The sequence below is a fragment of the Paroedura picta genome, chromosome 12 (genome assembly GCF_049243985.1).
Source record: "Paroedura picta isolate Pp20150507F chromosome 12, Ppicta_v3.0, whole genome shotgun sequence".
In the NCBI taxonomy this organism is placed as follows: Eukaryota; Metazoa; Chordata; class Lepidosauria; order Squamata; family Gekkonidae; genus Paroedura; species Paroedura picta.
The window spans coordinates 17,128,664-17,153,237 of NC_135380.1; the positions used below are offsets into that span (position 1 = coordinate 17,128,664).

The following is a 24,574-nucleotide window of genomic DNA, read 5'->3' on the forward strand; positions in this document are numbered from 1 at the left end:
TCTTAGAAGAGAACACTTGCATCGGCCACAAATAAATACGATTATGATGTCATTTGTAAATGACAAGAGAGATTACACTGAAAGGTTGGCTCCAGAGCACGGGCCTGTTTTTCAGATGGGAGCTAATTTGCATTCTGTTCAGCCAAAATTCCATAGCAACAGTTCCTCCCAATGACTTGTGTACTTGTAAGATAATGTGAGTCTTCTGGGAGCAGAAAACAGCTCTAACTTTCTATTCAGAGCTGCTCTTTTTTCTTTGGAAATAATATTTAACACCCTAATCTGAATTGCTACTTTCCCAAAGCTGCTTTTAAGTCATAAAACCCCACAGAACATCCATAAACAGATCTTCTGCCGTCATATCTAGTCTGACCTTTAGATAGTGTCAGATATTTGTAGTCAAAAGATTAGGGAAAAGACATTATGTGATAAGACTGATGAGAGACACAAACTGTAATGTGCAAGCATTTTGTAAAGACATGAAAAACAAGAAGTACATAAAGTGAAGCCTAACCACTACACCAAGCTGGCTTACAATTCTTTCTACTCTCTCTTTTTTTGAAGGACAGCAACCACACCTTAAACCTATTATTGTGGCAAACGTCTCACCAGTACCAGCCAGATGCATAACCATGTGTGTGTGTGTGTGTGTGTGTGTGTGTTGCTTTTCAAAACAGTTGGGTCCCCAGCTTGTGACACCAAAATCTCAACCATTTTAGAAGCCAATTGTTTTAAAGTTTCAGGTTTGACTCTGTCATATCCATTGCTGCCTACTAATCAATACAATGTGAACTATCCAAGAAGAATGACACCGGTTACTTCATCATGGAAAGAAAGGCATTTTAATCTTGTCTTTTCTGAATCATCTCATTATGGCTCATTTGCTCACAATTTGTCGGCATTCACACGCTTACGCACACTGGTGAGATGCATCCAGTTGGAAATGATCTACATCCACTCTGGATGGACAGTTTGTACCCTTTTGACTAGACCTTGGTTTCGTTTGTGCTTAGTGTTCAGGGAGACTGGTCCTCCTTGTTTTTCATTGGAAACCCTCCAACACACATATTTCTTGTCGCTTTTGGTTAGTCTGTCAGTCTACCAACCAACCCATTAAGCAACCAACCAACAGAACATAATACTTCCTTTATCTGGCATGTAGCTCATGAATGCTTGTGTCACAATGTAGGGGTTAGTCTTTAAAGTGCCATGAAACGCTATTGTTTCCTTGCCAGAGAATGTTCCCCAACTGAAAAATTGACTTGGGAAATTGACTGTGCCTACAGCAGACAACAGTTTATATTTTACATCTCCCTTAAGAAAATCAAGCAGTTTTAAAAGTCAGAAGGTGAGACAGAGAAATAATTCTTACTGAAAGATAGCAAGAATTGAGTCCGGTATATACCTCTCATGTACCCAGAGTGCCTGCCTCTTAGGACCAATTAACATGATCCCTTTTTTAATGAGCCAAAGTCGTGCAGAACCAGTGTTAAGAAAGCTGCAGCCTCTATCTCCGTTACAATTCATTGCATGCCGGATCAATCCGACTTTTCTAATTTCCCCTCCAGAACCCCTAGCAGGTCACAATTTGGATGCATTCATGGGAGTGGAATAACCTGCCAAAACCCTTAATGTCTAACACGATCTTCATGACCTAAAGATGGTTGTGTGGATTGTGCCTTCAGTCTGAATGAGTAGGAAATATTCCTCTGGGCCTTTTCAAGATCATTTGTGCATGAAGCAGCTTTGAATTTTTATATGCTGATTGATCTCCATTTGGCTCCAGGTATGTTGAGATGGTGATGCGACTCATGCACAGGGATCAAACGAGGGCCTTGGGATCCCAGACATGTGACAGGAACAAATAGTACAAGCAGTATATTCTGCTGGGAACTTATGATTTAAACTGTGAACTTATGGTATAAACAACTAATGACTTTGAATGTCCCATCCCTGCTGTTTTGACCTGTAGACTGTCCTTTCCATCTTGTTTCTCCTTTGTGCAAAATGAACTAAAATCCACATCATTGGATGGGTTGTACCCTGTAGATCATTTTCATGTTTATCAACAGGGCATTTATGGCCAATTTCCTCCCTGCTGTGGCAGACTTCCAGTTTCCCCCTATGCTGTTCTTGGGGTAGGGGGAGGCTCTCATTCCTAAGAGATATTTGTGAGGGGCATCTGGGGTTGTTTCCTCTGACGGCATTCTGCAGATAAAGGGGGGATTCACCTCTTCTACCTTGGAAGGAGGACATGCTTGGAGCACAGAGAACCAAGCTGTGGACCATGGCATTGATGGGTCAATGGAAAACATTGATCTCTCTGAAAGCTGATCTTTCTCAGCCTTTTGGATCAGCATTTTGCTCTTTCTAATTCAAATTTCAAATCAAAGTGGGTTATTATGATTAGCTCTGGGACCAAGTATAATTTTTAAGGTCATTGTTGAAGACTGGCTAAGGGTGTACGTGTTTGTTTTTGTCTACTCTGTACTGTGATCTTTGGGTTGATGAACTTGGTTGGGTCAGAGCCATTTTATTAGGCAACTTGCAATTTTATGGATGATCTCCTAGGAGTAGGCTCCAATGAATAACATTGACCTTACTTCTGAGAAGACCAGTTTAGGATTGCTTCCTCAACTCCCCAACTTAGTATGACAGTGGATGCAAGATGGATAGGTTAGGAGAATAAGATGGGTATCCTGAGGCATCTCTGTGCTGAAAAGTATGCCAGAGATGGTCTGTGGGGTAAGGCAGTCTCAGTATTCTGGTTAAGACTTGCCAGCAAGTCATGCTGTGTTGGCAAAAGCACATTTACATACACATTTAATACTTTCATATGCTATTTAAACATGAACAGAGAGCTTAAGCCTTCCTTAGCCCACCTGCAGGTGTGCATGATTCAAAAGCACATGAAGAATATCCTACAGGGGGGGATATGTATTTAGCACAGATAGAATAGGAACTTCCATATACTTTTCAAATAATCATCTCCAGCAGCCTGATTGGCTCAGTTGGAGACTTCCTGATCCACTGAACATACTTCCTCCCTGTTTGCCTCTTGAACAGACTGAATGAATGCAGAACAACAGTTAGACAGTCCGTTTGGACTCTCTCTCTCTCTCCTCTTTCTACACAGACTGGTTTCTCTTAATAACATTGTTATTACCAACTGTTATTCAATTGATCACCTTGGGGTGAGGTGGGGTGTATGTGAGAACATGTGAATCAGAGAAAGGGTTGAAACTTACAAGCCATGCTTAAAAAGGAAGGAGAAATTGACTATGCTGGCAGGAGAAGAGGGATTAGAACAGGAAAATTGTAGAGCCAGCTAACCACGACAGAGAGACCCACATAGAATTGATACAGATGGGACACTGTGTGCATAGGACCATTCTAAATACAATTTCCTGGATGTAAGTCCTGTTGAATAACATTGGACTTTCATATCAGTACAGCATATCAGCACAGCATCTTAAGAGTGCTCCTTAAATGTATATAACAAGATTATCACTATCCCTTCTCCCCCCTCCCCTCTGCTTCTTTGTTTTTTATATATTATAAATATATTAGTCTCCTCTTGGTATCAGTAGACATTTGTATTCAAGGACAAAACAAGAGATGGTTGGATTCTGTCACCAGTTGGATCTTCTGTTTTTCAATGGAAACATTCTACCTCCTAGCCTTTTAATTGCATTGTTTCCTACAGCACTTGCTCCTGAATTGACTTTTCTAATCTCATACCTTGACTCTCCTCCTCTGGGGACTCTCGCTCTTTTTCTTAGCAAGCTGGTGCCCCCCTCTCCCCCCAGCTTTTAATAAGATGTCTGAGTAATTTAACGTACAAGTAATTCTCATGCTGATAAGGCTTTATATTGGAAGAGATTCCGCTCTCTCACTCCCCTTCAGTGAAAGTAGGATGTACATGCTGATCTGTGCTCCCATCCCCCCTAAATAATATAATTTAATTTAGTTATTTCAGCTACTTAGTCCTCTGGTAATATTGCCATTAATAAAAGATACAGATTTTTTTAAAAGCTCTAATTAACTCACAGTTTTAAATAGAAGCTAATGTTCTCTTGGCACCTCGGTGCAACACCTGTATTTTGTTTTTTTTCAACCCTCCTTCGCTTACTGAAAGTTAACTCACAACAGATCTCATTATTCTTTGGCCAGGCAAATTTCTGGGGTACAGCAAAAGACAAGGTGGTCTCCAAACTCAGTGTTCTGTCAGCAGGTTGGAATTGCCTCCCACTGAAGCCCATATTATCTCTACAAAAGGATCCCCTGGAGGACTGGGGATCCCAAGGAATAACTCCCAGGGTTCTGCCGCAGGGAAGGAGCATCAGTAGAAATTGTAATTAGTCTTGAGCCAGCCTCATGGAATAAATCTGGGACTGCATCACGATAACCCTGGGTTTGATCAAAACCTAATTAGCTGTGGTGTTTTTATTTATTTATTAGGCAACCTCTATACTGCTCCCTTGCTACTGGAGGCCTCAGGGTGGAGAACAAGTAATATGCTGAAGACCAGGAAAATATGATTTCAGTAGACGTCTAGCAAAATGTTTAAGATACAGTTCAAATTAATGTAGAATGAACTAAAATTAGAACTGCTGGGCCCATAAAAAAGGGGGGGGATTAGGGAAGCCATAATCAGATGTTATCATGGATTGTGTCTGCTCGCCTCAACCATAAGTTTGGTGGAAGAGCACAAACATGGGGCTACCACATTAAATAAATATCATAAATAAATAAATAAGATAAATAAACGGTGACACGATAGAGGGGCCTGAACACAAACCTTCAAATGGAGTGAAACCCTCAACATTTGATTCATGGTGACAGACAGAGGGAGAGAGAGAGAGAGAGAGAGAGAGAGAGAGAGAGAGAGAGAGAGAGAGAGAGGTGACCCAGGATGGCTGAATGAATTTCTCACTTTGCCCTGGGTAGAAATGAGTGCATTCCCTTACAGTGCTTTTTGTGCATACTGGAAGGATTGTGCGTGATAAACACACTCATGATCCATGCAGTTGCCATGATTATAATGTCCGATATGGCCTATGTTGAATGTAACATAAGAATTACTTAATGTATGTACAAAAAATATCTTCTGTACATGGTACACAGATTGAATGTTCAGTGTAAAAAAATTACATGATTTCTGTGTTTCCTCTATCACCCATCAGATAAACCAATTTGTCTTCAGAAGTTCTGACATGCTCAGAACAAAACATTAAAATCGATTAAGTAACTGCGTACACTTTAAATTGATTGTGTGCATGTGTATAACTTTATTATTCCTCTACCCCTCAGCCTGCAATTTCATTCTTGGAAAAATGGAGAACAGGACCCATACTGAATTTCAGTGGAAAAGGTTATTTGACTATGAAATGTGTGGGGAACCATTCTAATCTCTATCACCATATAATTGCACTGTGACAAATGGAAGCATTAGAATTGATAAGGATTTAATAAAAATGCAAATCTGCCATGCCTGCCCTAGAAATACAAAGGCGTGAACGTCCAAAATGAGATTTAAATAAAACAATGCATTTTTCTGAGGTTTTTTTTCGGGGTGTGAAAGATGATATTTATCTGTGTACCAATATATCATTGGCCTGTAATTTAAACACTTTGGAAAATGAGAGCTGATAATTATATCTGTGCTTGTAAGAGCTGCTTTGCAGAGGTTTCTGTGTACCTTCTTGTGCAGTTTGTATTAAGGGAGTGCAAAGAATTCCAGAAGGCTTTAGGGATTCAGTACATGCCGTGATGGGGAGATATTTGGTTTATGGTGCTGCTAATGCACTTCCTGTTTGCTGTAGGAGAGCTATCCTGACTGGTTCATGGAGAAAAAACAAGCAAGCAAACAACACTGCAAGCAAACTATAAGCAACTATATAATAAATGTGGTATTTCTGATTTCCAGCAATCATTAATCCGATGGTTAAGTGGAGCCAGTTTGGTGTAGTGGGTAGGAATGCGGACTTCTAATCCGACAAGCCAGGTTCAATTTTGCGCACCCCCACATGCAGCCAGCTGGGTGACCTTGGGCTCACCTCGGTGCTGTTAAAGCTGTTCAGACTGAGCCGTAATATCAGGGCTCTCTCAGCCTCACCTCCCTCGCAGAGTGTCTGTTGTGGGGAGAGGAAAGGGAAGCCACTTTGAGACTTCTTCTGGTAGAGAAAGCTGCTTTGAGGCTCCTTTGGGTTCTTATATGCCACTTTTCTCTACCCGAAGGAGTCTCAAAGCAGCTTACAATTGACAGGGGCCACTTGCCCTAAGGCCATGTTCACTTCCCAGGCTATTCCTGATCTGAGGGACAGATGTGGGGTTAAAAACAGGCTGTGGTTGGGTTTTCCAAGGAGTCCCATGATCACCGAAGCTGTCTGAGAGCAAGACAGAGTGCTGGCCTATTCAGGCCTATACTGTCTACTGATGTCAGATGGTGGTCTTTCTCATTATCTACTACAGGGGTAGTCAACCTGTGGTCCTTCAGATGTTCATGAACTACAATTCCCATGAGCCTCTGCCAGCGTTTGCTGGCAGGGGCTCATGAGAATTGTAGTTCATTTACATCTGGAGGACCACAGGTTGACTACCCCTGATCTACTACATGATCCTGTTAACTGAAGAGACTGATGATTGTATTGAACAATGGGAGGCTATGGCATAATATTTTGCAGTTGCCAAAGGTTAGCTTCCTTTGCAGAGAATCTTATTTTCAAGGAGAGTCCTTAATAAGGGATATATATACATATATATATATATATGTATCCCATCTTTGGTTAACAATTTACAACAGCTGTCATTAACACAATGTGTTATAAACCTAGTAAATACAGGCAAAAATCATTAACTTTGTCAAGCTGTGTGTAAACTAATAATAGCTCACTTTCATGTTGTTTGCTGGGTGACTCAGGGTAATTATACCTTCCCCCTCACCTAATTTTAATTACATATCATTTAGGGATTTTCATTTCATTGTTGAGGATGGCAGGAATGGGGTGAAGGATCCCTAGCAAGAAGTTCATCTGGTAGGAAATCCAGCAAGCAAGTGAGAAAGTAGGCTTGCCAACTTCCAGGTGGGGCCTGGAGATCTTCTGGAATTGCAACAGACCTTCAGACAGTAGAGATGACTCACCCAGGGCCCATATTGGAAACTGTTGTCAGTAAAAGACCCTGTGTGGCATCAGATTGATCATGTCTAATGTCCCCTAGGGAGTGTTCAGCTCAAATTCCTGCTCAGCTAAGGTACTTGGAAAAAAAGTGAGAGGGTAAAAAAAATCTGTTGACTAAACAGACTCGGTAGAAAAATGTCTGTCATATTTTCCTTTAGGAACTCATTTAGTACTCTTCTAGCTGTTGCTCAAGATCTTTGAAAAGGAGCTTTGAAAAGAAAAGGAGTGGATTCAGCAATTAGCTCCCCTCTCACTTGAACCGTCTGTTAATGTCCGCTGTGCACGGAATTCCATATTTCGGTCTCAGGGTCCCAGTAGTTGATTGGGCCGCCTTTCTGCTCTTTGTTCCTGAAGGGCTGGGTGGGGGCCAGACAGCTTCACCTGCTGTCACATAGCCTGAGATTAGTCATTTCACACTGTGCTGCTGGACTTGTTTGCTCTTTTACGGACAATGGCTCCAGCGGTGCAATGAAGCTAGTGGGTCTGACAAATGAAAACAGATTCTAATCTCTCTTTTTTTTCACTCACGAAAGCTACAAAGAGACCCAGGCTTTTTATTTTTTCTTGTTTGCGGGTTATTACCGTACAAATGCACCCCCTTGGTGAAGGGCATGGCAGAGAGTACAATAATTCATTGCTGAACATTTATTGAAGGACCTTGGCTTTGTCAGTTGCAATTATTTTCAGAGAGGTTTTTGGGGACACAGGAATGGAGAAGTGGGTGTTTTTGGGGAACACAGAGGAGTTGTCGTGATAACGGTGAAATGGGGGTGGCCGTAAGAACCGTGGTGGCAGTAGAGACAATATTGATAGAGGTAGTGGTAGTATTTCATATAAGGTGCAATACAGAAATGTCTATTTTCTTTATTCTAGAAAAAAAATATACATCTGACTGTTCTGTTCATAAAAGCACACAGCAGCCGTAAAAGAACAGACTGGTCATATCACACAGCAGTTCATAAAAACAGAAACGATTAAATGTAACAAATAAAGCAGTAGTCAGTAAAATCCCATAAACACCATAGAAACAGAAAGATATCAGCACCTCATGGGCCATATATTCTTTTAAAAATGCCCCGTTTCCTTGGGCAGTGAGTTCCACAACCTGGGTGAGTCAAAAATTCTTGATCTGCCTGTTTAGACACCTCTCATCAAAGGAATGCAGACAAGGTCATGCGAAGGTGCTCATAGATCATCACTGTTCGAATTCTTAGAACAAGCGAAAGCCTAACGTTTTGCAGCAGCACCCAGTTATCAAACCCCAAACATTCAAAAAAAATCACTTCAGTGCTCAGCAACCGTAAACCATTCTTATTCCTTGTCTAAGAAGCAAAAGCCCCAAAGAGGCATTCAAGCACTAAAGTCTTGGATTAACTTCCCTCTGTCCCTTTTAAAGTAAGGCATGGAATGGTGATTGGCTGGCTAGAAAGTAGCCATCCTATGGCAGGAGGTCACACCTTCCTAGCAAGCTTTTGCTGTGTGTTGTCAACCTGCCTACCCTCAATAAAGATGTCAACCCAGAATGCTGCATAACTGAAAAAAGGCAGACTGTTAGGAATTGTTAGGAAAAGAACTGATGGCAGGTGTTATAAAGATATTATAGATCTATGGTGCAGCCTCGTTTGGAATACAGGTTGCAGTTCTCGACACTGTACAAAAGAGGACAACCAAGATGATTAAGGGGTTGGAGAAATTTCCTATGAAGGAAGGCTGAAAAGACTGAGACATTTAACTTTACAAAAGAGATGTCCGAGAAGGGACATGATAAAGATTGATAAAAAAAATATGCATTAGAATTGACAAAGAGAATGTTTTCTCCTCTTAAAATCCTGGAACTCAGGGGCATCCGTTGAAACTGATGGGTAAGCAAAAGGAAACATTTTTTTACCCAGTGAGTGATTCAAATGTGGAATCTGCTGACAGCGGATGAAGTGATGACCACAGGTATAGACAACTTTAAAATTAGACAGATTCATGGAGGTTCGGTCTATCAGAATCTGGATAGATCTGTCAGAATCATGATGCGGCTACTGGCCATGGTGACTAAAGGAAACATCTACATTCAGAGGTAGTAAACCTCTGTATCCCAGTGCCAGCAGGCAATATTAGTGGAAGGCCTCAGCCTCTATACCTGTTGCTGGACCTCCAGTGGAACCGATTGGCCACTGTGTGAGACAGGATGTTGCACTAGATGAAGGGCCACAAGAGCCCCGTAGATTGGGCCCCAGCAGCATTTAAAAAGTGAAAATCCAGGCCCCCAAACCATGCTCTGTCTCCATGGCAGACTCAGGGATATGGGATCATTTAATCTACTTCTTAGAATCTTTAATAGGTGATTGGATCTTCTTGGGCACAACCGTGCCCTCTGCCCATAAATCACATTGTTTTCAAACTCCTAGATATCTATTTGTTTCTGAGTTCAAATAATTTAGAAAAAAAGGGAAATTGGAGGTGGGGGAGAATTGTTTCTATCATTTCAGAGGAACTAAGGATATGGAAAGGAGTCTAGATACAGGTTTCCAAATAACACTGACATTTAGGGTGAAGGTTAGAGGAGGTCTGATATTACTAAATGGAAGCTGATCTGCATTTGCTTCCCATTTCTCACCTCATGAATTTCCATTGTTTTTCTTTAGTAAATGTTACACAGTTGAGCACAATTTCTGAAGAGGAGACACTAAGGAACATTTAATTAAAATGAGGTTACATATCCAGCAACATCTTTGACCTTGTGTCTCAGATATTCAAATTGCTGAATGGTTCAGTTCAAGTTTTATTAAGCTGCAGAAGGTTCATTTCTTTTATTTTTGGAGCTTATGGTTATTTTTTTCACTTTCTATCTCTTCCTATTTTTCAGGCACTTTTCTTATTTTCTGATATTCGTCCTTGACAAATCAGTGGCCAAAGCTTTTTAAACTTTGGGAAAGATTTAAAAAATATATTCTTTTGAAAAAGTTAGAATGTGTTAGATTTCTTTCCACTGTGTTAGCAAATTAAACATAAACTGTTAAGGGCACTTTACTAGCAGACCCTTTTATAGAATCCAGTGAACATAACTAAAGTTGGCAGCTTTTTAAACTATTTATTGAGATATTTATAACCTACTTTCCCCTCCAATAGGGCCCCAAAGTGACCACTGTATTCTCACAACATGCCTGTGAAGAAGAGTTGGCTTTTATATGCCGCTTTTCTTTAATGGAAGGAGACTCAAAGTGGCTTACAATCGCCTTCCCTTCCCTTTCCTCACAACAGACACCTTGTGAGGTAAGTGAGGGTGAGAGGGAAGAAGAAGAAGAGCTGGTTCTTACATGCTGCTTTTCTCTACTGGAAGGAGTCTCAAAGTGGGTTACAATCTCCTTCCCTTTCCTATCTCCACAATAGATACCATGTGAGGTGGGTGAGGCTGAAAGAACCCTAATATTACTGCTTGTTCAGAACAGCTTTATCAATGCTGTGGCAAGCCCAAGGTGGAGAAGGAGCAGGGAATCAAATCTGGCTCACCAGATTAGAAGCTGCCACTCCTAACCACTACAACCAAGCTGTCCCTTATACACCAGGTATGTTTAGGCAGAGACAGAATAATTGGTCCATAGTCATCCAGTGAGCTTCCATGGCAGAGTAGAGATTCCAGCCTGACATGCTAACCGTTGCATCATACTGGGCCCTTTTACTATGGCTGCAAATGGCAGTTAGATCTGTAGCATCTGAAGGTAAGGAATTACATGTAGTGTAAAGCTTCAGAGCCTCTTGTGGCACAGAGTGGTAAGGCAGCAGACATGCAGTCTGAAAGCTCTGCCCATGAGGCTGGGAGTTCAATCCCAGCAGCCGGCTCAAGGTTGACTCAGCCTTCCATCCTTCCGAGGTCGGTAAAAAGAGTACCCAGCTTGCTGGGGGGTAAACGGTAATGACTGGGGAAGGCACTGGCAAACCACCCTGTATTGAGTCTGCCATGAAAACGCTAGAGGGCATCACCCCAAGGGTGAGACATGACCTGGTGCTTGCACAGGGGATACCTTTACCTTTACCTTTCTAAAGCTTCATCTGTTAACTGATGCATTTCAAGCTGTTGATAAAGGTGCATCAGGAACAGCAGGTTAACCAACTGATGTAGGCACAGTAAAGCTTTCAGTGCAGGGGTAGTCAACCTGTGGTCCTCCAGATGTTCATGGACTACAATTCCCATGGGAATTGTAGTCCATGAACATCTGGAGGACCACAGGTTGACTACCCCCGGTATATAGTACAGAAACAACATCTCTAAATGGGGACACTGAGCAAGAAGAAAGCACCCCAGATTATTTTTCATTTGATTTGTTAAAAATGCATTTGTTTTCAGAGCCTCCAGTCACCTGTATTTCAATAGTTCACAGGGGTACGACCACTTCCTCCCAGTATCTGAGCTTTTGCAGAAAAAGTGCCCCCATTTTTCCAAATGATTCCTCTGAGTGCTGGCCTCTACGATTTCTAGGAACCTGAATCCTGCACCAGCCCCCTCAAAACAGTGAACTCATCTCTATGATGGTTCTCAGTTAACACGACAGATCCACTGACACAATCCTGCTTTCTGACCCATTTGTAGTCTAAAAATATTTAGCTGCTGGAATTTCTTTAAAAAAAAAATACTAACAATGCAGTTTTGCTCTCGGTGTTGACAGAAGAGATTGAGTTATTTTCCCCCTGAAACGGTTTTGTTGACAGGATGGATTCGGGATGTTGACAGAACACATTCTGTCAGGATGGTGGACCTGCGCTGTGATGAAACATGTCTCATTGGCAGGATGAATTGAGATTGTGGGGGACCAAATGCAAACAGCCTAATCCATTCTGCTGATAAAACACATTTATCAATTCAATTCATCCACATGACAAACTTTGTTTTTTGCTTAAAACTGAGAAAAAAGAGTTCCGGTGATCCCTACGCTGCCTGGAACTTGTAGATGGAAAAACTTCTGACTGTTCTGTGTGCATACGGGTGGAATGGCTATCTAAAACTAATCTAAAACCATGCCCTAAATGTCAATGTGCCCATGGATGCAGTAAAGTAACTCTAGATAATTTGCTGCAACTCCAGCATTTATTGTTTTGAAGCATAACTTGGAAAGCAGAAATAGGGAGAATGAAATATATTACATACTAGCAGAAAAGCCCATTGTATTAAAAAATACAACGGGCTCTAGCCGCCCCCACCCCCTGGAATCCCCGGAGAGGCCTCACCAGGCTGCAGCAAGGCTGGTTGGGGCAGGGGTGAGCTTGGGTAGGCGCTCCTTGCCTCCCTCCCCACACAACCAATCAGGCAGCCCTGCCAAGGCCTGGCAAAGCAGTGGCTGGGCTGCTTGGGCTAGGGCCACCTTACTTGACTGTTGCCTCTTCATGTGGCTGGAAAGCGAAGGGGAAGGCAGTTGGGGATAGCGTGTCCCCTGCCTGATTGGTCTCTGGGAGGGGGCGAGTGTCCTCCACAAGGGCCATTCTGGGAGGTGGAAGCAGTTAGAGGTGGGCCATCCCCTGCCTGATTGTGCTCTGGGGCAAGTAATTCCCCAGGGGCCCAATTAGGTAGACGATGAGTCTCAACTCCTCCCACCATCCTTCTCCGGCTTTATTTATGGTACAGACAATAGGTACTTGAAACAATGGATTATCCAGGGATATTTCAGAAATCCTTTCCACATTTTTGAGTTCTAAACATCCTGGTCTTGTTTCTGAAGTGCACCTGATGCATTGGGAATCCCTCAGTCCTTTCTCTCTGTGCATTATTGATATGCATGTTTCCATTGATTTAACGCTACAAAAAACCCCACTACAAATGTTTCATGTCTTCACTTTTATCAGTTCTTTTAATATGTTGTTTCATCAGTGCACGGAAGCACATGCATGCATCAAATACATAAAACACAAAAATGAATATTGATACAGCTGCATTTATGGTTAGAGGAGTGGAGTAGGATTTCAGAGACACAGGTTCCGGTTTAGACTCTGCCACAAATCTTGGTCAGACCGCTTGCTCTCAGTCTGACCCTCTGCACAGGGTTGCTGTGAGTTTAATAGGGGACAGAAAGAAGTGTAAACTTCTTGGAAGAAAAGCAGGATAAAAAGGGAAGGAACGCAAAAGAAGGAAAGGAGGAGCTGATTCAGGGACAACCAGCTGCTAGTTGTCAATTTGTGCCTGGTCTGTACCACTTCAGTCTGCAGCTAGGCTTTCACATATCCATGGAATGCTTCTCCATGCAAAAATTTCCCTCCCACATCAAAAAGAAGCACTCCAGAGAAAGAGGTTTTAGCCCAGCTTCCTTCTTGACATGCCTGTTTCCAACATGCCAGGAACTTTGGCAGACTATCATGTGATACAGACCAACATGGTATCCCCTAGACATGGCTTCAGCTGCCTCTCTGGGCGCCCCCCGACAGTCTTTCCCTGTTTTCCAGGGAGCCGCTGGGAGTAACAGAAGGAAGTTCTGTTCCCTCGGTTTAGCTGATGTAACAGGAGAACAACTTCGCTCTCTGCCCCCAGCTGCAAACTCTCCGAGAACTATATTTATTCCCAACTCTTCTCCTTGGCTTTGATGCATAGAAAGGGAAAGATCAGGTCACACCATTTTTCCTACCAAACTGCTGATGTAGATAACATTTTGATGATATTGTCATTTAAAGTAATTGGAAATGGAATCCCTTTCCACTCGGTCAACTGAGCCTGGCTGCCTTGCGTGCCAGAGAACATAAGAAATCAATACTTGAATGCTGTGAGACAAAAGGATGATGTTCCCTCACTATCTTTTCGAAGGGAGGCGGGGGAGAGGTCCTTCTCAAGGGAATGGAGGAGGCAGGAGGGATACATTGGCCTTTATCAGCCAGTCAAAAGACTTATATGCCTCCGCAGGGTATTATTTTTTTCCCTCTCAAATGGGCATCTTAAAAGCAATTTGATGATATTGTGCTTTAAAATCACACTTTTATTTCCCCCTCACAATAGAAGGCCAGAATGCCCCTTTCCCCCCTTTTGAAAGAAACCCCATGGATGTTTAAGGAGACCTATTCTGGCACTTCACGAATACACGAGCATTACCTGCATCGATCAGAAAGCCAGACACAGAGGCGCCACTTGGAGCTTGCCGTGGATTTCAGTCTAGAAAATATAATATAATCACCTTTGAATGTCTCTTCCCCCGGCCCCTCCTGATGTATTCTTTTCCTTTAAAAGATTGCAAAGAGGAGACAGTTGTCCTAAGTTGTGGATGAATTGCTTCATGGATTCAAGCTTGTTGGAAACAATAATCACAGACCATCCGTGGGGCTCGCTCCTGATTTAGTTTTACATTAAGACACACATTTCAGCCAGCATGGGTCTGCAAGGCTCTGCAGCACTGACCAGATTTTGACCTGCTTAGTTTCAGCAAAATTTCTGAACTTTGTGCCAGTAGGGCTAACGGTGGCAGCAGTTTTTGAATGTAAACTTTCCCAAAAAATGGGCATTTAACTCTTCCTCATAACAACCTATGGATGTGAAAGCTGGACCCTGAAGAAGGAAGACAGATGCTTTCGAATTATGGTGTTGGAGACGAATGCTGCAAATACCATCGACAGCCAAAGTTACCAACAAGAGAGGAGCAAACCAACTATGTCATTAGAAGGGAAGATATTACGGCTAAAGCTCACAAACTTCGGACACATCATACGATCAAACTCGCTAGAAAAATCATTTAATGCTCAGCATGGTCGGCGGCAAAAGGAAATGTGGTCCTCAAAGGATCTGCTGGCTCGACACAATCAAAGCCGATACAGGAATGACCATGAACCAACTAAAAGAAGCAGTCAGAGATAGGGGCACATGGCGAAGACTTTCCTATAGGATCGCCGAGGCCTGCACACGACTGAACGGATAACCTCATCACCATCAGCGGAGGGGAGGAAAGTGTTTGGCAATTCATTTGCTAATCAGAATGATTCTTCATGCCTGATCATTCTTGCTTGTGCATTTTTGTTTCTGTGAGCCTGGTATTTGTTACAATGACATCTGACAGTCCTATTCCACAGATACAAGTCATAAAAGAAACATTTCTATTTCATTTCTAAGTAGCATTGCTCTGCTTATATCTCCTTAGCGAAGGAATGTGTAGCCTGTGTCTTTGACACTCCATTTCATGATGGCTTCTGACTTCCTTATGGATACTTCAACTTTACTATAAAGTTGTTGTAATCTCTCTGTACGATCGTCACACTGATAAACCCTGAGCACACCAACTGTAGATGGAGCGCTGCACATGATATTCAAAGAGAGCTATAACATAAAAGTGAGAATTCATTTATTTCAGCTTCTCTTCCCTTTACTTGCCTGTTCCATAATACCAGCTTCTGAAAGGAAAACAGCAGGAGAGAGCTGCGGTCTTCATGCCCATCTAGGCCTATTCTGCACACAATAGATAATGCACTTTCAATGCACTTTAGAAGTAGATTTTCCTGTTCCGCACAGGAAAATCCAGCTGCCAAAGCCCATTGAAAGTGCATTATCCTATGTGTGCAGAATGGGCCCTAGTTGGGCACTCTAAGATAATGGATGCTGGATGAAATGCACTTTTCCTCTGATCCAGCAGGGCTCTTCTTATGTCCTTAGCCTGAAAATACCCTCCTCCTGCAAACAAAACTGTGTCCAAGTTTCTACTCCCCCTTGATTATAATATTGTAAGTCTCAGGGAGGGGGATAAAATCACTTCTTGGGACAGAGCCAATGCACACATAATTAGTTAGCAATCTTGCATAGGCTGGGTCATTGATCCACAACATCTTTTCTTGGCTGCAATCTTGCTGGTGTTCTCACCCATTACTGGGTTCGAAGGTTAAATGTTCCAGGATTGGTGCATATCAGAGAGGGAGCATCATCCCACCCATTCCATTGCTTAGCTTAAGGCATCTTCTTCTCTTCAGTTCAGTTTTCACTTCACAAATATTAAACTGAAACCATTAGAAATAATGAGACGAGGGAAGGAAGCATTCCCCTCCCCCATCAATATCTTGAGCTATCATTCAAAGGATGATGTTGATGTTTGAATTTGGGTCCCCTGACCCACAAATGAGCTTTAAAACTTTGAGTTTTGGCTGAATCCCTGATTAATTATACCAATAGGATTGGCCTAGGTGCTGCCAAGCGCTGTCTCATTGGTATTCCGTAGTGTTCTGCTCATGATGAAATAGAGCAAAACAGAAACAAGAGAAGGGAAAGAGATAATGAGCAACCCGGCAACCTTTCGGAAGCCTTGCTCCCAGGGGCTCCTACATCTTCTCTCAGTAACTATGCAATTAACTCGTGTCATTGGTGCATACATGAACTACCTCTTAGCCTTGTAGAACCTAACAGAAAATGAAAATGTTACATTAGAGAGGGTTTGGGGTTTCTTTTTTGGGGGGGGGGGAAAGGGGATTGTAGAGAATGCTGCTGAATTCTGAATGTTGATTTGGAAAGTGGGGTCCACACTGGAGTTTGCCCATAAAAGTACTGAAAAGTGAACAAAAGTTTGAAAACGATCAAGCAGTGGGTTGGAGAACATGAGTGCTGAAGATGCAGAAGTAAGGGATCTACAGAGTGTCAAGCAGATTCTCTGCCACTGAGCCAGGGCCCCTTTCCCTAACAACAAAGGAAAATGCTTCCCCCAGGTCTCCCGTCTCCCATCTCCTACTGCCTGAACTGGAGATGTTGCGGATTGAACTTGGGATCTACAGTGTGCCAAGCAGATTCTCTGCCATTGAGCCAGGGCCCCTTTCCCTAATGACAAAGGAGAATGCTTCCTGGGACGGGGACTGAAATTACAGTGTGTAGCTTCAGGTGAAGTCCGTTGCATTGTCTTTGTTTTCTTTTAATGATAATTATGGATCGATTCAGAGGTTTAGTTATTACATTGTCAATGTTGCTGTTCTTTAACATTGTTCAGTTGTTTTCATAGTTAATTGTTGTAACTTGGTTTAATGCAGTGACATGTCTTGGGTGCTGAAATTAGAAAAAAAAGCATATGTTTCTTAGAAGAAGAAATTGGGCTTTATCCCCCACTTTTCACTACCTGAAGAAGTCTCAGAGTGACTCACAATCTCCTTCCCTTCCTCTCCCCACAACAGGCACTCTTTGAGGTAGGTGTTCTCTGAGAGAACAGCTCTAACAGGACTGTGACTAGCTCAAGGTCACTCAGCTGGCTGCATGTGGAGGAGTGGGCAGTCAAACTCAGTTCTCCAGATTAGAATCCACAACTGTTAACCACTACACCAAGCTGGCACTTGCTGGCTAGCTTTGCTTTTGGACCCAGAATCTGATAGGCTTCCCAAACCTACAGAAACAGCAGTTCCCTAACTTCCAGGGCATTGAGTTCCCCTGGGAAATTGGGCTTTCTCATCCCTACAATCCAAGGAAAAGGAGACAATCGATAGGTGAAAGTTGACAGACCATTGTGCGAGATCTAAATGCAACTTTAGGGAGAAAAAGAAGACCTTCAAATGCTATTGCAGAGAGACCTGGTGTCAGACTCATCGTAATTTAGGAGAGACGAATGGTTCTTTGAGAGCTGGAACAAAGTTGTTTCAGGTTGATATACTGGCGACCAAGGTACTCTTCCATTCCTGCTATCTGTTACACTCAAGGGGAGATCCTGTCTGGTGATAGATGGCCATGTATTGGCCAGAGCAATTGGAAAGCCCCAAGGATCCACTATATTTGGTGACCTTGATAATGTGAGATCGGAACAGTAGGCAGGAAAGCGTAATCCATCAGGAAGATGTGGCCTTTGACAGCTACAACGAGGGTTCTATCAAGGCAGATAGCAGCCAAGAGCACACTAAAAGGCATTCGTTTAATGAAATGTGTGTTCCTTGGTTTTGCCTGCTAGGATAGAGCTGAGGAATACAAAGATGCTGACAGAACTGAGAATGATTTAGCTGGCGAGTTAAACTAGCAGTCTGATCCTAAGCTTGCTAGTAGTAGAGCACATATGAAGATACAAAACTTCCTTATAATGGGTCATATCCCAGATCCGTCTAGCTCAGTATTCACAGTGACTCTCAATGATCGCAGATAAAGAAATGGCAGAATCCACTTGCAAATGGTCACTGAAGAGGGCCTGCAACTGCATTATTTGCACTCCATTTTGTAGACCATCTTAAAAAGCACAATAGGTTGCACTGAATGTACAACTAAAGCAGGGGTAGTCAAACTGCGGCCCTCCAGATGTCCATGGACTACAATTCCGAGGAGCCCCTGCCAGTGAATGCTGGCAGGGTATCCTGGGAATTGTAGTCCATGGACATCTGGAGGGCCACAGTTTGACTACCCCTGAACTAAAGGGTTGCTTGTATTTGAACAATTCATTTAGGTTCACATGTGCAAGGAAGCTGCCTGCACATGCTTGTCTTCCTGTCGCTGCCTACAGCCTTCCCCCTTTGCCACCACTACCCTATCTGCTGTTTGCCACGTTCTTACAGTAGACAAAATCACATTTCAGTGAGTGCCTTACAGAGAGGAGGTATCTCCCTTTGTCCTTTATGGCAGCCTGGGAAAGGCAGAGCAAGTGTCTAAATCTAAAGCAACGGAATAGGAATTTCAGTTTTTACACATATTCTTTATCTGGCAAGTTCTTATTTTTTAATGTTTTTTTTAAAGTCTGAATTGGAGAGTGGGTGGGGGGAAACTGGAGCAGACCCAAACCAGATCTGTGGGTCAGTAGTAGAGCATCTGCTTGGCAATCAGAAGATCCCAGGTTTAATCCCTGGCATCTCTAGTTGAAAGGATAAAGTAGAAGGTGTGTACTTGCTGTTAAGTCACAATTCTGACTTATTCTGATCCAAGCAAGGTGTTTTAAAGGCAGGTGAGAAGTAGAGGTGGTTTGCCATTGCCTTCCTCAGTACAGCCTTTCTTGGTGGTCTCCCATCTACGTACCAACCCTGCTTAGCTTCTGTCATCTGCACAGACCATGTTCTCCTCCCCACTGAATCACTAAGTGATGTGAAAGATCTCATCAGAGATTCTGTGGAACTGTTGCTGGTCGAAGTAGACCTTTTTGGCCACGGGTAACATGTTACAGTGAACTTGTATATATCTTGCATGTCCACCTCTTTGTAAGAAACAGCCCGAATTTACAAGTGAAACGAGGAAGGGGTGACTTGGCCTGTCCTCCCCTGTCCTAGAGAGCATGGAACATGGGATGCTTTTGAAATGAAATTGCTTCTCTGCACAAATGTAGACATGATCTTGGGAAGAAAAGTAAGCTAACAAATCAGCCTCTAAACCCCTTTGTCCGATGCAGGGGGAAGTCTTGCACAGTTAAGGGTCAGAATTAGACTTTTGCGTTGGATGTAACGTGAGAATCACCCAACATATGTCTACAGTAATAGTGTACCCTATACACAAATTAAGAGCCTCTTGTGGCACAGAGTGGTAAGGCAGCTGTCGGAAAGCTTTGCCCATGAGGCTGGAAGTTCAATCCCAGCAGCCGGCACAAGGCTGACTCAGCCTTCCATCCTTCCGAGGTCGGTAAAATGAGTACCCAGCTTGCTGGGGGGTAAACGGTAATGACTGGGGAAGGCACTGGCAAACCACCCACTCATGGTATTGAGTCTGCCATGAAAACGCTGGAGGACGTCACCCCAAGGGTCAGACATGACTCGGTGCTTGCACAGGGGATACCTTTACCTTTATACACAAATTGTGTATTCATTCACTGTAAAGTACGAACCGAGCTGATATAAGGAATCATTTTGTATTCAGAGAAGCTTAATTACTTCATGTTTCCTGAGGTTAAGTCAGGAACAGGTTTAGGGACTGAGAGTGAAAGCCCTTTGGTATGTGAAAAAAGAAAATGCAAAGACACTGAAGCGGGATGCCATGCCCTCACAGACAGGATTGGGTGGAAGGCTTGTGGAGAAAGCTATCAGAACTCTTCCTGCATGGCCAATGGCTTTGAACTGCAAATGGGAAGAAATGAGAAGGATCATAACGCTACATCTGTGGGGAGACGATTCTGTTTCTGACTACAGGCCTTGAAGCCCTCGTCCCTTTTGTGGCTGCCTCACCTTGTGGCTCTGATCTCTAATGTGGCTGCCTTCTCTAGACAGCAAAAGGAAAGGTGCCCTGCTTGAAAATGAACTCGATTTGTAACATTTTCATTAAGACAGGAGGTTGGAAGAGCCCCGTGCAGTTCAGTCAAACAAATAATTCTTCACAAAAGGCTTTAATTTTACAGGTCTCCTTCCTTGCCGTCTTTCTCGGGTTGACCTTTCCTCGGGATTTGTTAATAACTGCTGGCAACTCTGCCGCCCAACAAAATTTTCATTATTTGGCTTTGAAACGATTCCCTTAATGTGTGTCCTTCTCTCTATGGGGCATGTATTAAGAGCTGAGGGAGTACAGCATGCCATTGTTAGTAAGATTTAATTAGATTTTGCTCTGGCTTACAGAGCTGGTCACTGGAAACTGCTCCCCTGTGCTTTTATTCTACCCGGGTAATTTCGGGGTTATGGGTTTCTTCCGTCTCCTTCAGCAGCATCTCATTGACAAGAACATCCCTTTCATGCCAGGGCACAGGAGAAAATGCTCAGCAGCTATCACAGGAATGTGTCAACTTGGGTCATCCCAAAAGAGTGACTCCACAATTCAGGATAATTGAAACTGTCTGCGGGGGCATGACTTGACCTGGCCAGCCCAGCCTAGCCTGATCTCATCAGAACTCAGAGATGACACAGGATCAGCCCTGGTTTGGACGGGAGACTACCGGTTAAGTCCAGGGACAGAATGCACAGAAACCACCTCGGAATGTCATTGCCTGTTGAGACAGGACAGCACATTTCACCACCAGAACTGGAGCGTTGGCCTTCCATTTAGCTAGGAATTTCATGGGACCTAGATATTACATGCAAATGGATGCCATGTTTCTCCCCTTGGCCCAGTGAGTTTCACAGCTGATTTGGGATTTGGAACTGGGACTGCTCAATCCTGGTGTGATCCTTTAACCCCACTCACTTAGACCGACTCTCTTATCAAGTAGCAGTTCCCTTATCCAAATCTCTAACAGCATGGAGGACTTACAGGTGACTGGGACACAGACCAGAATTTCCTATGGGGGCTGGAGCATTTACAGAATGAAAAGTGGGGTTTTTATTGATCTATGACTACAGGAACGCTTGCACTACAAAGAGCTAGAGGCGTCTTTGCCTGGCCTTCCCTAGGGAGCTTGGAAAACGCGATGATTTGGAAATGAAGTTGCTTCTCTGCACAAATGGAGACGTGATCTCAGGAAGAAAAGTAAGCAAACAAATTATCCTCTAACCCCTTTTGTCTGATGCAGGAGGAAGTCTCACACAGTTAAGGGACGGAATTAGATCTTTGCACACATTAAATCATCTCAGATGCAGGTAAAGAGGCGTTGCTTTTAAGTTCTATCATCCAAGCACCAAAGCATTTTCCTTAGTAAAATAGTAGAGGTCTCTCCGTCTGTCCATCTATCTATCTGTCTGTCTGTCCGTCCATCCATCCATCTGTCCAACCTTCTGTCCGCCTTCCAGAGAAGCCTGGGAAAACTGCCCAGGATTACCAGTTTCACTGGGTTTCCCTTTAACTGCTGAGGTGTGTGTTCGTGTATGTGTGTGTGTGTTTTTTTTTGGGGGGGGGGAGTTCACCAATTCTCCAAAAAATCGTAGCCTGGCCAATGGTCACTCCAGCTCATTCCCCACTCCTCTTTTAAGTTGTTCCCCCAGCAGTGGGGTAAAACAGTGAATTTTTAATTGTCCCAGTAGAATGAGTCTCCTGTACTCTCATCCCCATACTCTGAAGCAGGGGTAGTCAAACTGCAGCCCTCCAGATGTCCATGGACCACAATTCCCAGAAGCCCCTGCCAGCGAATGCTGGCAGGGGCTTCTGGGAATTGTAGTCCATGGACATCTGGAGGGCCACAGTTTGACTACCCCTGCTCTGAAGATTAAAAAACTACCCTCCTGCCTCCATCTCAATCTGTCAGACTGGGGTGGGGGTGGGGAGTTTTAGCATGCTTGTATGGAAAAAAAATGCCCATTTCATTGGAGGAGAAGGTTCTCTCCCCCCCCTCCAAGAAACCCAGCAGCCCTATTGTCACCCAATTTGAACATAACTGATCAACAAAGCTGTGTTAGATTGCAGGGAATTATCTGATTAACACCAGAAGATCTTCACATTTTTTAAAGCATGAGAAAATGTCATTTATAACAAAGTAAAAAAAAAATCATGCGTATAAATTATAATGCCTAACTGTACACATTTTAAACAAACGTAGCTGAGTAGGATGAAATCAATGAAAACATTACTAAAATGGTGACCATTTATTACAGTATAGAACCAAATTAAACCAGAAGACACAGTGCAGTAGTTATTAATGCTGTGAGCCCTAGACCTAATTGTCAATACAATTCAAGCAGTGGAGATAAATTAGGCTCATGATACTATGTTTTTTTCCTTACTGCATTTTGTTTTGTACTTGTCTTATGTCATCGCTAAATCCTTTTCAAAAAAAATAAAATAATGTGCATCATTTTATTTACTGTACTTTTCTCCCTTTCAATAGTTCTGCTGTCTAGCAGCAAGACATAGCTTTGTGTAAATAAGAACCAAAAGCTCATGCCGTCCAGCATCCACGTTCTAGTAATGTTCAACTGTATGCATCCTAAGAGATGAACCAAGGAGGAAAAGAAGAGTTGGTTTTTATACCCCGCTTTTCACTGCCCAAAGGAGTTTCAAAGTGGCTTACAATTGTCTTCCCTTCCTCTCCCCACAACAGAAACCCTGTGGAGTAGGTAGGGCTGAGAGAGCTCTGGCAGGACTGGTCTGTGAGAACAGCTCTGACAGGGCTGTGACTAGCCCAAGGTCACCCAGTTGGCTGTGTGTGGAAGAGTGCGGACTCAAACCTGGCTTGCCAGATTAGAATCATAGAATCATAGAGTTGGAAGGGGTCATACAGGCTTAGTCCAACCCCCCCACCCCAGATCAGCCCAAAGCATCCTAAAGCATCCAAGAAAAGTGTGTATCCAACCTTTGCTTGAAGACTGCCAGTGAGGGGGAGCTCACAACCTCCTTAGGCAGCCTATTTCACTGCTGAACTACTATGACAGTGAAAATTTTTTTCCTGATATCTAGCCTATATAGTTGTACTTGTAGTTTAAACCCATTACTGCACGTCCTTTCCTCTGCAGCCAATGGGAACAGCATCCTGCCCTCCTCCAAATGACAACCTTTCAAATACTTAATGATTAGAAGCTGCTGCTCTTAACCACTACACCAAGCTGGCTCCCAACAAGGCATGAAAGGAATAGCTGTTGGCTATTTGTTGCCCCCAACATCTGGAATTTAGAGCTGCAATGCCTACAGAGGTAGAGATTTCATTGAGTTGTCCCAGCTCTGATCAGCCATATCATCTGTTGAAAACTATTGAAACAGAGCACCAAACACGAACTGGGGCATCATTTGCAGGAAGGAACAAGGCTGACTTTGGGCAATTGGGCCCAACCCTGGCAGTCAGCCAGTCAGCTCTAAATCTTCTTGCAGCCTGGGATGAGTGCTGGTGTTTAGACATTGGCTGGGGAATATAGTGCAGGTTGTGTGTGTGTGTTTGTGTAGAGGGGGTTTTATTGTATGCAGAGGCATATTTATGGGGGAGCAGCCAGGGCATGGGTTCTGGGTGCCATGATGAGAGAGGGCATGGGAGGAAGACCCAGAGGCTGTGACCTGTATCCTGCCTGCTGCAGGCCTGCCAGTGGAACGAACACCCCCTGCCCATGCCCTGAGGCCTGCCCCTGTGGGTGAAGGATGGCAAAATGAGGCAGTAGCCTGTCTGGACACATGGCTAGCCTAATAGTATCCCTTGTGCTTCCTGGTGGTCTCCTATCCAAATACCAGCCATGGCCAACCCTGCTGCTAAAGTCACAAAATCAAAATGGGGGACAAAAATCTGCTTGAGATTTTAGCGTTGAGACTGGGCTCACTGAGATCTTTGTGGTTTTCAACAGCTGTGAAACTTCTTGCCTCGGATATCGTTACTACTTCACATTTCACACAACTCCTGTAAGCCCTGTGACTGATAACCTGTGTGAGGACGGAGCCTAAAGGCTTGATGCTGTAACCATAACACCACAGCGGCCCCCAAATTTCTTTATAAAATCAATTTGTGTTAATTTTTCTCTTCATCTCTGCCCACTCTTGCATGGGAAAACAGATCCATTGTACCTGACTGCCTTTTGTGACTAATGTTATAGCTTCTCACAGGGCAACAGTCACTATTATAATTAAATTCCGTGATATGTTTTTCAATTGAAAGAGGGCTCCCCTTTGTGTGCACACTGTGTTGAGCAAATGAATGATTTCTCCAAAGGCGGATGCTATAGAGCAGGGGTAGTCAACCTGTGGTCCT

The 24,574-nt window shown here is 43.3% G+C and overlaps 2 long non-coding RNA genes across 2 annotated transcripts in view; one reads left to right on the forward strand and one right to left on the reverse strand.

The window, feature by feature from the left end:
• Positions 1 to 24,574, reverse strand: part of LOC143821770 (uncharacterized) — a 97,053-nt gene that overhangs the window by 70,383 nt on the left and 2,096 nt on the right. The window lies entirely within an intron of this gene.
• Positions 21,318 to 24,574, forward strand: part of LOC143821771 (uncharacterized) — a 40,876-nt gene continuing 37,619 nt past the window's right edge. The window contains exon 1 of the long non-coding RNA XR_013225906.1: positions 21,318 to 21,444. This is a non-coding gene — a long non-coding RNA (uncharacterized LOC143821771). The remainder of the gene's footprint in view (positions 21,445 to 24,574) is intronic.